We start from the raw sequence: 13,100 nt of genomic DNA, 5'->3' as shown, positions 1-13,100 counted from the left end.
TTTAAATTCTTGAGTGGAAATTAAACCCTCCCTCTTGTATTGAAGGAGGAGTTTTCTTAATTTCTCCCTGGCTAGGTCATATTGCTTGACACAAGTTTTGGTGTAACACGCAGTATCTGATAACTGATGAGTGGCCTCCGTGATGTACTGTTCTTGAGGCCAGATAACGATATTTCCACCCTTATCAGAACTGCACACCACATTGCGGTGGTCGTTTTTCAATTTTGAAACCAGAGCCCAATATTGTTTTTCTTGGTCTTGCTTGATTCTACCTCGATGTTTCACCTGGTGGTATAATTTCTTGAGGTCTGAGATCACTACATCATGGAATGAGTCTATTGCATCCTTAGGCATCATGGGCATGAAATTAGACGATGGTTTGAAAGGGCTTGATCCTGCTCCAATTTGTTGGATTTCAGCAGTCCTTAGCTCCTCTTGTGTTGACAAGTCATCACTCGTACCATTCATTTCTTTACCCAGCTGGCATAGAGTGAGTAAGCCTCTAACATCACTAGATTGGAGACTTGAAATGGAGGGTGTGGCTGAGTTTGATTCCGTAGAGTTTGGATTTTGTTTAATTTTGAAGAATTTGGACAACTTCAGTTTCCGGATGTAGCGGAACACATCTATTCTTGTGGCTGTGTAATTTAAGTCTGTAAGTAGACAGTAGGTAAGGCCACGACTGAGCAACTGTTTTTCCACTGTTGTCAGTATTGTAGATGAAAGATTGATTATTGTTTTTTCATTTGATCTTTGTTCTTGCGCCAGAATTTTTCTCTTTGTTGTTGTTTTTTGTGCCTGTTTTTTCGGCGTCGCTCTTTTCTGCGCAGGTTGATTCTGGCCCTGTTTTCTGCTGTTTTTGTTTTTGTAGTTGCTTCCGTGGGCGTAGAGTTTGCAATCGAGCATTGACAAAAAATCAATTTCTTCGCCCAAATCCAGAACCATTGAGGGTTCATCATCTTCATCTCCTACTGTTGAGTTGTCACTATAATTGCTACTCAAATTGGAATTGGAGTCACTCGTACTGGGTGCTCTTTCAATGTGATTTTCACGTGTACTATTGCTTGATGAGGTTGCTCCTCCACCTGCTTGAACTGGTGCTTTATTTTGATTGATTTTCAACCTTTTTGCATCCTCAAATTTGCGCGTGAAAGTGTAGATTTTGCCGTGTTCGTAATCATCTTTGTCGCGCGCAAACTTCCACGCTTTGCGCACCTTAATTTTTTCTTCATGTGCATTCACCCTTTCCTGGACCTCCTTTCTCATAGATATAATAAGATCATTGGGTTCAAATTTGAGTAGCTCCTCATTAATTGTTTCCAGCTCCTTTAGCAAAGAATCACGGTCTATCTCAGCATATTCAATTAGAATAAGTATCAGATTTTGTGAAGTCTCTAAATTACTCTTCCCCCATTTTTTCAACATTTCTGGATGGGGTTTATCATAATTAGGTGCCAATAGAATTCGTAACCCCCGTGGAACACGTTCCTCTGCAATGTACATTGTAAGTGATTTGTGTTCCCACCATTTGGTGACTTCGTTTTTCATTACTTTCTCCAAGCGCTTCATGAGAGCCTTAATTTGTGTTTCATCTGATGGGGGGTGTACTTGCATTGCCCTCGATATGCCTGCTATATTCGTAGCTCCCCTCTGGGGGATTTTTGGCAAGTTGGAAAACAATTTTAGTGAGGCCGCCTCCAGCCCCTTCACTGCATCTTCCGTCATTTTCAATTTAGATTCTGCTAATCAGTGCGTGTGCTCGTTTGCTTAATGCGGTGGGGACCGATATCGGAGCTGCCCCCACCCGCAGTTGCCTAATTCCTCCTCACAGCCAAGGTTGTTCACTCACCACACAGGAGTCTCGCCACGCCGATATCAGCCTACTCGCTCAGATTCCACGAAGCGTTTTCACACAGCGTGCTTCCTTCAGCGCTCAGCATTCTCGGCAGGCTTATTTTTCATGTGGGTGTGTCTATTCTCACAAGGCAGGGTCCGTCGTCAAATTCCTGTTACCACAGATAGACCTCGTCCTGGTTGACGACGGCGGACTACTTCAGAGGAGTGGAATCGTAGCGGAAGCAACCACCTTCCGCGGCATAAACTTCAGAACAAAAAAGCCAGACTGCAGCCCCGGATCCCCAGGGCCAGACAGATGACTCAACTAATACGATCTGAGGCAGTTGATTTTATTGAGCAAAGCTGAGCAGAAGCAAAAACTGGCGCGTTTCGGGCGGATGCCCTTGATCACAGTCAAATCTTAACCCCTCATGCCTGAACTTTTAAAGTGCTAGTGCACACCATGTGATAATCATAGAGATGGAAAAAATACTATTACTACGTATCACTGGCATGGGTTTGGGGCAGGAAGGAAAACAATCAATATGCACATCTCCCAAACACCAATTAATATCTGAATAAATTCATTAATGTGTAAAAACAATATATTTACTCTCCAATCCTATGTCATCCACAGGATCCCGAAATGAAGTCGCACTCACACTTTTCCAATTCTCAGCAGCAGTGTGTTGATTTATTTCTCCAATCAAAATCGAAAATCACGATACAGGCGAACAACCTACGCGTTTCGGTATGCTTATACCTTGATCATATATATATATATATATTTGTTACATTTTTAAATAATTTAAAAATTTTAAAGAAATTAAAATTAATAGTTTATTAATTGTTTTAAAGTCCCCAATGCAGATTGTCAAAACATTTGTAAATTCCTGAAACAAGATGCGCTCCTCGATTTCATAGTTTACACCTAGCATTACGGCTAGGCCTCCCGTAGGCTGATTGAACGTCTCCTTAACTGCTTTAGTGCTACAAACCTTATAGTCGCTCATCGACTCATCCTTCACTTCCACTACAATGATCATAGGGTTTCTCTCCTCAATAACAGCCTGAAAATTATCTGAATTCCTTTTCAGACGTGCAGTGTTCCATAGCAACAAGTTAACCCCAATATCATCATTATCTAGAAAATAGAGGTCTAGAAATCACCTTTTTATAGTTTATTGCCCCTGCTATCCATTCCCATGTGTTCTCATGCTGGTAGGGTGTTTTTTCACAATTGGAAAAGATCTGCCTTCCTTTTTCAGATTTCATGATAAGGATGTTATCAAACCCAACAAACTCATGGCCCCCAACACCGCAAACAAGGGAACATGCTTGGACTCTCCCCCTGTGCCTTCACCTTAGTTGCTGACACTTCGAAGAAGACGGATCTATGTATGATTGAGTCGTAGATGTCAAAACCTGACCTTCGAAGCTTCGAAGTTCATGACTTCATACCCCACGATCCTGGAGTAAACATAGACCTAGCCAACTGGCCATGATGTAGGGATTTCATTGGCCTTTGAAAGGACCACCAGAGAAATATCTTTAGAAGAGATTTTAGACAACCTTGGAATTGATTCAAAGAGAGATAAAATACATGATCTATTAAGAACACATTCCATATCAGCAAAGATATCCACCAATTACAGAACTCACTTGCTTCCTCATATGTGCTAACTACTGATCCCTTACCCCATCTTTGTTCGGCCTCAGACCTTAAAGGCCGACCTTGCTGTGTACTTGCACCAATCTGTCCTGGCCCAACTGCTCAGATTCATAAATGGGACATCAGACGCCCCCACCCTTTCGTGAGAATTAGTGATCAATACTGGAGGGGCTTCCCCAACCAGGGCATCAACAAAATGTCCCATTGCTACTGATTGCCCCACGAGGGTCTCTTCTTGTGGCACCCTAATAGGAAATGTAATCCTTCTTGCTCTTTTCTTTTTTAGTCTTTGAATTTATTTTTCTCTTTTTCTTATGCCTGACTTAAAAACAGGTTCCTCTATGTTACCTGACTTTTTACCCTTTTTACTTTTTTAACCCCTTGCATGCTGATGACGCCCCCCAGCCGTCATGCACTACAATGCTCGTGTGCTCATGACGGCTGGGGGCCGTAATGACCGCACCCGCGATCGGAATGTGTCGCACAGGCGCAGAATCGCGGCAGCATGCAAGGGGTTAAACATCAGAAAAACATTAATGTTTATCCATATTCCGCGCTGGAGCCAGCAATTCTTCCCCTTACTGGAGATGGCTTGTCCTAAACCATCTTGTTTTTTAAAGAGGCATTCCAGCTGGGATAGATCAACTGACCTTTCCAGTTATTAAATTTTGTTTCAATTGCCAACTTAGAATCTCCTGTTTGGACTCCTATCTCTCTACTACTTGGCCCAGAACTTTTAAAACTTACTGAGATGCTATCTCCGACTGATTTTAAAGGCAATTCCTTAAGTATCACTGACAGAATATCTAAGATATGATCGGAACTATCAGTGGTCTTCTCCAATAGAGAAAAAATGAATGATAAAACATGTTCATGATTTATCAATGAATTAGAAAAATACACATAATCAGATGGAATATTACTGAACCGGTTCAATAGGAAATCGGGGGACACTGAAATGTTGAATAGAAGAGAAGCTAGGAGGCTTGGAGTAATAGAAAACATTCCCAAAGATGTTTTCAGCCGCTTGGGTATCTCAAATGCAAAAACAACAATTGATGGACAGAATGCAGAACAATGTCATACATTCACCCCAGTACAGAGATCTGGGCCTAAATCCATCGGTTTTTTGCACTCCACACCACCCCAGGTCAGACATGGCCATATGCAAATCAGCCTTGACCCTGTGCCTCATGGGAACAGTCCAGCCCGAACTGCCAAGCCATGTCTTTCCTGGACCGGAATCAAGTATCCAAGGACCGGTTTCTGGCTATCAGCCTTCATCAGCCTGGATAGCTTGACTCCAGTGGTGTGGAGAGCATGGAACTCACGTCTGAGCATACCCATCCCACTCGGGGTGACAAATGCAAAAACAACAATTGATGGACAGAATGCAGAACAATGTCATACATTAACCCCAGTACAGAGATCTGGGCCTAAATCCATCGTTTTTTTGCACTCCACACCACCCCAGGTCAGACATGGCCCTTTTGTATCGCTTTGTTTGCCCTAAGTGTGGCAGGGTATGCTCAGACGTGAGTCCCTTGCTCACTTGGCCACTGGATTCAAGATAGCCTGGCTGATGAGGATTATGAATCCGAAACCGGTCCCAGGGTGCTTGTTTCCGGTCCAGAGAAGACATGGCTTGGCAGTTCGGTCTGGGCTGTTCCCATGAGGCACAGGGTCAGACTGATTTACATATAGCCATGTATGAACTGGGGTGGCCGAGTGAGCTAAAGAATGGTGATGGATTAAACCCAGATCAGTTGACTGGGGGTGAGTGTTTGATTTGCTCAAATGCTTCGTCCATCATCCCCTTTTGTATCGCTTGGGTATCTCAAGCAATAATTCCACACCTGTGCTTACTACCTCCTCATTTGTTTTGAAAGGTGAAATGTCCAGCAAAGTATAGTCCAATACAATGGAACCCTGTAAAATCTGTGGTTCTGCTATAACAGTCCACACTGAGGAATGTTAACCCAAGGATTAATTTTACCCAAAGGATGAATTTTCCCCCTACAGGGGAGTTCCTGGACTGGCTGAATAGAGTTATACTAGAAACAATGGTCCTTAAAAAGACCTTGATATCACAATAATAAAGATAGACCAATATTATTGCTATATTTCAGGTTGTCCAGCCGGACACACAATTTATTAAATCAAAGGAATGTTAAACATATTCAAGAACAAGCAACAAGTATTTACTGGACCGCATTGTCGCCCAGTGTAATTTTTCCGTTATTCGGCTCTCCCGTGAGCCCTCCAAATGACTGGATTGTCGCCCTTCACATTATTTCCCCTGATGGCTCTCCTGTGAGCCCAACAGTACAGTACCTTTGCCCTTGCTTCGCGGACGTTATAATCCTAAACGGACCCCAAGCCAGGCTCTGTCCTTAATGAAGGCAGTTTGTTACACTCAGGCATGCAATCATACCGTCCTGATGATGATCCCATTATCCTTCTAAAAGTTATCGAAACGTCGTCGATGTATGAAACATATTCACACGTTAAAACATTGCGTTAAAACCAGTGCGAATATTGTTTTTGGAAAGTTTGTCATTTATTATCACTGACTTTAAGCCTCCTTTGTCTTTTTGCCTGAAAAACTAAATGTTCAAATGTAATTGTCCTTTGTTTTATGCGTAGGATACAGGACTGTGTCCCACTCTATTGTTGCTTGTTCTTGAATATGTTTAACATTCCTTTGATTTATTAAATTGTGTGTCCAGCTGGACAACCTGAAATCTAGCACTAAATGTTGGTCTATATTTATTATTGTGATATAAATGTATTTTTAAGGACCATTGTTTCTAATATAAAGTTGACACCCAGGGTCCTTATTTACCCAGTGGGTTCCCTTGTTTTCTATAAGACAAGAATAGAGTTATACAGCACACACTTGACCTCTTTTGGCACAGTCTGCTGATCTTCAGCTGCTTGCATTTCAACATTCATACTTGACTGCAACAACACTATGGTGGAGGTAGGAGTTTCTTCAGGACATTTTTGAAAGTATGCCAATATTATTCAGCTCCCTTTTAAAGCTCCCAAATACGGGTTTCTGTTTCTTAATGGAATGGGTTTTGTTTCTTGTCACAGTCGCGAAAAAAAGAATTCTACCAGATCGGAATTTGTTTGCCGTCATAATATTAACCTGAGCTGTTAGAGGATTATTGAATCAATGAGGCAAAATAGAACTGGGAAATGAAAAAAAAGATGGAGTAGCCTAGCATCTAGACTGGAGGGTTGTTCAGGGGGAAATCGGGGTCCAGAACTTGCAAGCTGCGCCCAATCCAGGCTGGGCTGCTTCCGCAGAGAGGGGCTCAAATTTGTTACTACAGCCACTGGTTCACCCCTTGATCTGGATACCACGATCGTGTCACCTCTCTTCCTCAGTAGCTGGTTCCGCTGTAACTCTGCAGGGAAGGGGCACGAGCATGCTACAAAGTTGCAGAGCAAGTTTAGTAGTCTAGTGCAGCATCTGATTCCTTTGATTCTCCAGCACCAGGGCTCGCACCAGGACTCACCCCTCTCCTGATCTTCCAACTTGCAGCCTTTCTAATATTGCGGTATAGTAAATCAGCGAAAGGCCAGTTTGACGATAAGTTGACCACACAAACAGAAATGATTCCTCTAGGTTGCAAGCCGCACCCAGACCTAGCTGAACCGCTTCCACAACCCCTGCATCACCGCCAGACGCAACAGGGATCTGACCAAAGTGCACCCTCACTCGACAGACTGAAGCTTGCATAAAGTTCTTTTAGGACTTCTCTCCCCACAGTTCACTGTTTTGATAAGAAATTTTGCAGAGTTTATCTGGGTCTTGCTCCAGCTACAGCATTAGTCTCGCCGCCATAGCCTTAATTTGGTCTGCTTTAGTTTGCTTTCGTCTCACTAATCATCATTCAGCAATGCAGCGTTTTGGAAGGGCTAAAATGTAAAAGGCTGAGAGGTGCTGGAACGGGCTCACCAACATCACTTGTTCCACTCTCCGTGAATCCTTGCAGCAGTTCTTTTCGTGGCTACTGCACCAGGCCAAAGGGCCCCCAAGTGCAAAGGGGGAGGTTGAGTTCAGTAGGCGAGGAGGGACCAGAAACCGCCCACTCAGCCCCATCTAGTTGCTCGTGGCAAGAAAGAAGTTGGCGTTAGCCAAAGGAAGCAGTGGTAGCAGCCCCACGCTCTCCTCCCTACTCGCAGTGCACAGCTAACCGCAGCTCCGCCTCCGCCTTCGCCTCACACGTTACGTCAGCGTATCTGTATCCGATCTGTATTGCACAGTTCACACGCATACAGGCAGCACTCACAATCTATAGAAAATGTACTGCCCATATGCATGACATTTTCTTTCTCAATTCATGTATGACGAAATTTTATATATTGTACATAATGTACTGTTAATATGAATTTTGATCCCTGGATTTTTCTTACCACTGACAAATACTTTTTTTACTCAGAGCACGTGGTGGGTCTCAGCTCCTAAGGCATGTTTCTGTGCTATGCTATAGTTTGGCATAGGTAGCAAAAAACGTAAAGTCTCTTTCTTGCTCAGTCACAGTGAGTTCATCATTTGCACTATGCGAAATCACTTTAGTAATATATGAAAGCTAAAAATATAACAATGGCAACTAGAAAAGAATGGCAATGGGTCAACTACAGTTAACGTGAAACAGAGAATGAGGGATTTATGAGCTCACAAGTGTTGTGCATTATAAATTAATTTGATGATAAGACATTGGAAACAGCAGGAATGCAGAAGAATCACTCAATGTGACCATCATATCTACTATACTAGATAATAGATGCAATCAACCCAAATTAAATTATTAACAGTACTCAAATACGTACATATGCATAGCATGCATGTGCTTTTGATGCCAGCTGTGGAGGCCTAGCCTCTGAGATGTGGTGGTGTCATAATCCATCCAACTCCTCACAAAGCTATTCTCTTTTTATGGAAGGAATAAGATCAACCCAAATTGCCACTTTCTATGGTTGAATAGTAACCACCTCAGATGTAACAGTGCCAAGACTGAGATCATACCCCTAGGGAAAGACTTGTCCTTTTCCCCAAAAGACTGGTGGCCAAAAAACTCAGAAGCCCCGCCGAATGCTGTCTCCTCGGCACGCAATCTTGGCATCCAATTCGACGCATCCCTCAGCTTTGATGACCATGTTCGCATCACTGCCGGGGGCTGTTTTAGTCTTATTAGAACACTGAAGAAATTCTTCGACTTCCTCCCCATCTCAGCCAGAAAATCAGTCGTGGTTGCCCTAGTCCTCTCCCGACTTGATTATTGCAACGGACTAATGGCAGGAGTGAAGAAGTCCACCTTGAGGAAACTGCAAAGTGTTCAACATGCGGCTGCCAGACTCGTCCTTAAACTCCCCAGAAGGTCCTCAGCCTCAGCAGCCCTCAACACCCTCCACTGGCTGCCTCTTCACAAAAGAATTTTGTTTAAACTCCTATTCACTGTATTTAAAGCCACTAGAAAAACTGGTCCCTTGTATTTTACCAAGCGCTTTATGTACTACAATCCTACGCGCTGCCTGAGATCCTCAGGAACCCACCTTGTCGTTATCCCAAGATTTAAGTTAAAAACGCGAGGGGGGAAGACTTTTTCCTTCCTAGCATCTAGAGCTTGGAACAACCTTCCCGTCAACCTCAGGCTAGCCGCCACTGAGAGCCATTTCAGGAAACTCTTGAAAACCTGGGTATTCCAGCAATCCGACTCCTCAGTCTTCGCAGCCATCTGATTCACTCATCACTATGTTTCTTTTTTCTGCACGCTCAGCGCCAAGATGCTCCTTCCGGAGCGATAGTCGCGCTTTACAAAATCCCATAAATATCAAATATCAAATATCACTATTAATACCCCATATTTTAAGACTGTTCTACCAGCAAATCCATTCAGCACTCCTAGCTTCTCTGAAATAACATTCATAAAATGGTATAGTTAAATGAATACCATCAGGGAAATCATCTACGGACAACAGAGTTTCAATTTCATGGCTAAACAATTTTGATGATTCATCTTTAAACACTTTTCTAAAAAGAGTACACGCAGCTGGGTTTGTCTTGGAAAACAATCCCTGTCTAGACCATGTCCATGATCTTCATCATAATGCCACGGAGACCAAGACAAACATATAGTTTAATTCCAAATTACAAACACCCATAGCACACATTTTAAAACATCTCTTGTGAAATCAACATACTATGTGAAATGCAGCCCACCAGTATCCTCACTTTCTGTGCATCAATCCACACATCACAAGATTGTCTGGACACCCTTCTACCATGCAGCACCAAATTACTGATATAATTGTTCGTCTCTTCCACCTCATACACATTAGATATTTTGTTATACACACATGTACATGAATATACTTTCTTTTAGACCTGAAACAAACAGCATTTCTTGCATCACTAATGCCATTATTGACAACATACCTGCCTTCACATTTGTTCACTTACTGTATGACTACTAGTCCTACCATTCAGTTCCATTACATAATTCAATTACTTAATTAACACCTATGCTGCCACCTAATAGCTCCATCAGAATTCTGCACTCTTCAGCCATTGAACTCCTTTAAATAGTGCAATAATGTAATCAAACCTAGGAGTACTTGAACTCTGAAATAAAACTTTCAAAATACTTTTCTACATATAAGCCAAAATGTTGATCATCCCTAGTTTCATATGCCGTACTTCATCTTCAACATCACTCACTTCCGGAAGGAAGGATATTATATGGCATTGTACCACAATACTGAAGTTTTAATACTGTTCTGCACTTATTTCAACTCCACAACATCAACTACCAGCATACCGTAAAGGTAAGTAGAGGATTCAAGAATAGGAAATCCATACTTTCCCATATATGCTTACTTTCATGATGAGGGAGGACGATAACATGCAGTTGGTATATTTGCAGGTCGATATTATTGGCCTCGATATTGTGAGATATAACCCAATTATATATTCTGCTCTCTATCCCCATATTTTTAAACAGAATGATTTACTTATTGTATATTAAATATCGAATTCCCATATTGCCAAAAAGAATCCTAATACTCAAAAGATACAATTGGGCCATGGCATAAAGAGATCTACTGGTAGAGGAAAAGTATTACCGCTGTTACTTCCTTTACACTTCCGTTCTTCAAATGTAGGTAATATGTAATAACCACACAACACAGTCACAAAACAGACCAAATCAATTAAATAATACAAGAAGTTAAAATATCAGTTAGAATAAACAGCCAAAATAATACATTAAGGTAATATATGTTAATCACCTGAGACAGCAAATTCAATGGCCTTCTAGACTTGGGGAGTGAACCGATCAAGAACCCTTTTTAGTCTATTTTCAATATCGGATCCTTACAAATCATGAGCCTGCCTGGCTGCATCCTTATCCATTCTCTTGACGTTGTCTGCAATCCTTCCTGTGCATAGTGACCGCGCCACCCACATAATGTTGGGGTGCTGTAATTAGTATCTGGGTAGACTTCAATGCTGGCTTGACTGAGGCTCATTACTGCTTGAGCTCAATGGTACTCATTATCAAATGGGCCATTTAAGAGCCCCTAAGACGAGGAGCCTCCAAGACAAGATGTACCACAAAAACCTCCTTAACTTCCAGTGGGCTGGAGAGAGGTTGGATTGCTGGACAAACAATTCTTCCCAGGACCTTGGCCAAGGCAGGCCTAGGACACAATGCTTGCCTTGAAAGCCAGCACCCCCTCCCATGCTTAAGCAGGAGTCAGGTAGGCTTTTCGTGTTTCTTATCTCCCATCTAACACCACACTTTTATTGACTGCGGTGCCCTTCTCGCAGAATAGCCACTATGAGACCACTGCAGGGTGGTTGAATGCTAGAGTTCTAAAGTCAGCAACAACAGCACTTTACAACCCCCCCAAATAAAACAGATATCATGCCCTTTTTGTGACTAGGCACCTCCCAACCCCACCACCCTTCCACCACTACAGTTTCCGTGTTACATCACTACATTTTAACTATTCTGTACATCAGGGCATTTTCTAATTCAATGAAAAAAGAAATTCTTCTAAGAATGTTTCATTAAAACATCTGTCTTTGAGCAACTGGGGGCTACAAGCTGCTTCAAATCATGTGCACTTAAAATGCTCATAGAAATGATTGCTTTGACTTACAGGGCTCTGCCCTGACCTTGACATTCAACTGTCTCTATCTCCTGTTTACCCTAACACAAAAGAAATATAAGTTGCCGCTTTCACTAAATAAAGCCCCGGGACCCGATGGAATACCCCCAGATCTGTTTCGTGATAACATACAAGTCTGGGCCCCATTCTAACTCAAGTCTTAAACATGGTGGCCTTAAAGGGGATGTTGCCCTCTTAGTCCATCGCTACATTTATTCCAATCTATACAAAAGGGGACAATGACAATTCACAATTGTAAAACCCGATCTCACTTATTGACGCTGTGGTAAAGGTCTTGGGTTGGGTTCTTTTATCTAGACTGTCTGTGGGCCATAGACAACCAGATTTTATCAGACTTCCAATTTGGTTTCTGTGAAGGCATGTCACCTATGGATAAATGTCTTAATCTTTCTCTTGTGACTGCCAAATATACCCTGACACAACCAGGAGTACTTTATTTAGCCTTTATGGACCTCACGTCCGCGTTTGACTGTGTCAGCTGGACTAAGTTATGGTATATTTTAACTTCCATGAGAGTGGACCCTTCTATAGTTCATCTACTTATATCACTTCATGCCCAGATCACTGTTGTAGTGAGATACACGCATGAGGGGGCACTCACGAACCATTTCAACTGCATGAGGGGGGTGCGCCAAGGTTGTATATTAGCCCCATTCTTATTTCTGTTTACATTAACGGCATTGAGGCGGCCCTATTGGCCCTTCAGTTGGACTCCCCCAGAGTGGGAAGGGGGAGCCTTATCAGTTTTACTCTACGCCGATGATGCAGTGTTGATGGACCGGGGTCTGCAGATTTTAATAGATGGTTTTATATCTTTCATGGACAAGCCGGACCTGGTGGTCAATTTTACTAAAAGTCATATGTACTAGTTGTTGGTCAGCGAGGGCCTCGTTCAAATTTTTTTTAATCGGGCCATCACATTCTGGCTAAAGTTTCGACCTTCGACTACCGCTTGCAGTGGCAAGCCCTCTGAAAGGGGAAGCGCAGCGAGTTGAGTAAATCTGTGGGGGCCATTACTAGCTTTGCCAGCAGACTGGGCTCATGAGCCCCGGAGGTTATTCTGAAACTGTATAAATCCAAGGCCATCAAGATCGTTGTATATGGCAATGTGGTGTGGGGGTACACTTCTTATAGTTTACGGGTGGTTGAAAACAAGTTTTTACTTGGATCCTGAGAGTCCCCCAAGGCACGCCAGCCTGGTCTGTGCACGAAGAGCTAGGGGTCGATTACCTAGTAGATCAAGTGGCTAATAAACCTTTACTTTGCTGGATACAGATCTGGTTATGCGAAGATAAGGGTTTAAACCGCTTAATCTTAGGGGATTGCCTGGCCCTGGAACAGGGCATCAAAATTCACAGGATAGGTTATATTAAGAATCTGCACA

Source organism: Lissotriton helveticus, chromosome 2_1, assembly GCF_964261635.1.
Source record: "Lissotriton helveticus chromosome 2_1, aLisHel1.1, whole genome shotgun sequence".
Lineage (NCBI taxonomy): Eukaryota > Metazoa > Chordata > Amphibia > Caudata > Salamandridae > Lissotriton > Lissotriton helveticus.
This window is presented reverse-complemented; position numbering follows the sequence as displayed.